We start from the raw sequence: 1,878 nt of genomic DNA on the forward strand, positions 1-1,878 counted from the left end.
GGGGGGGTCCCAACCCTCCCCCCCCATTGCTATGGGGCAGAGATGCCCCCCAACCAACACCCCATTATATCCCTATGGGGCAGAGCTGCTCCCCAACCCCATTATATTGCTATGGGGCAGAGCTGCCCCCCAACCCCATTATATCCCTATGGGGCAGAGCTGCCCCCCAACCAACCCCCCATTATATCGCTATGGGGCAGAGCTGCCCCCCAACCAACCCCCCATTATATCCCTATGGGGCAGAGCTGCCCCCCAACCAACCCCCCATTATATCCCTATGGGGCAGAGCTGCCCCCCAACCAACCCCCCATTATATCCCTATGGGGCAGAGCTGCCCCCCAACCCCATTATATCGCTATGGGGCAGAGCTGCCCCCCAACCAACCCCATTATATCCCTATGGGGCAGAGCTGCCCCCCAACCAACCCCCCATTATATCCCTATGGGGCAGAGATGCCCCCCAACCAACACCCCATTATATCCCTATAGGGCAGAGCTGCCCCCCAACCCCATTATATCGCTATGGGGCAGAGCTCCCCCCCCCCCTCCCCCCCCATTATATCCCTATGGGGCAGAGCTGCTCCCCAACCAACCCCCCATTATATCCCTATGGGGCAGAGCTGCCCCCCAACCAACCTCCCATTATATCCCTATGGGGCAGAGCTGCCCCCCAACCCCATTATATCCCTATAGGGCAGAGCTGCCCCCCAACCAACCCCCCATTATATCCCTATGGGGCAGAGCTGCTCCCCAACCAACCCCCCATTATATCGCTATGGGGCAGAGCTGCTCCCCAACCAACCCCCCATTATATCGCTATGGGGCAGAGCTGCCCCCCAACCAACCCCCCATTATATCCCTATGGGGCAGAGCTGCCCCCCAACCAACCCCCCATTATATCCCTATGGGGCAGAGCTGCCCCCCAACCAACCCCATTATATCCCTATGGGGCAGAGCTGCCCCCCAACCCCATTATATCCCTATAGGGCAGAGCTGCCCCCCAACCAACCCCCCATTATATCGCTATGGGGCAGAGCTGCCCCCCAACCAACCCCCCATTATATCGCTATAGGGCAGAGCTGCCCCCCAACCAACCCCCCATTATATCCCTATGGGGCAGAGCTGCCCCCCAACCAACCCCCCATTATATCGCTATAGGGCAGAGCTGCCCCCCAACCCCATTATATCCCTATGGGGCAGAGCTGCCCCCCAACCAACACCCCATTATATCCCTATGGGGCAGAGCTGCCCCCCAACCCCATTATATCCCTATGGGGCAGAGCTGCCCCCCAACCCCATTATATCCCTATGGGGCAGAGCTGCCCCCCAACCCCATTATATCGCTATGGGGCAGAGCTGCCCCCCAACCCCATTATATCGCTATGGGGCAGAGCTGCCCCCCAACCCCATTATATCCCTATGGGGCAGAGCTGCCCCCCAACCAACCCCCCATTATATCGCTATGGGGCAGAGCTGCCCCCCAACCAACCCCCCATTATATCCCTATGGGGCAGAGCTGCCCCCCAACCCCATTATATCGCTATGGGGCAGAGCTGCCCCCCAACCCCATTATATCCCTATGGGGCAGAGCTGCCCCCCAACCACACCCCATTATATCCCTATGGGGCAGAGCTGCCCCCCAACCCCATTATATCCCTATGGGGCAGAGCTGCCCCCCAACCCCATTATATCCCTATGGGGCAGAGCTGCCCCCCTCCCCCCCCATTATATCCCTATGGGGCAGAGCTGCCCCCCTCCCCCCCCATTATATCCCTATGGGGCAGAGCTGCCCCCCAACCAACCCCATTATATCCCTATGGGGCAGAGCTGCCCCCCAACCCCATTATATCGCTATGGGGCAGAGCTGCCCCCCAACCCC

At 59.9% G+C, this 1,878-nt stretch overlaps 1 long non-coding RNA gene across 1 annotated transcript; it reads right to left on the reverse strand.

Moving 5' to 3' along the window:
- Nucleotides 1-928: 928 nt before the first annotated feature.
- LOC146750976 (uncharacterized) lies at nt 929-1,876 on the reverse strand. The gene is made up of 2 exons (XR_014941993.1): nt 1,798-1,876; nt 929-1,713 (listed from the first exon to the last, which is right to left on the reverse strand). It is a non-coding gene; the product is annotated as an uncharacterized LOC146750976 (long non-coding RNA).
- Nucleotides 1,877-1,878: the final 2 nt, after the last annotated feature.

This window comes from Coturnix japonica, unplaced genomic scaffold (genome assembly GCF_054131305.1).
Source record: "Coturnix japonica strain WE unplaced genomic scaffold, WE-NBRP24 Scf207, whole genome shotgun sequence".
NCBI classification, from domain to species: domain Eukaryota; kingdom Metazoa; phylum Chordata; class Aves; order Galliformes; family Phasianidae; genus Coturnix; species Coturnix japonica.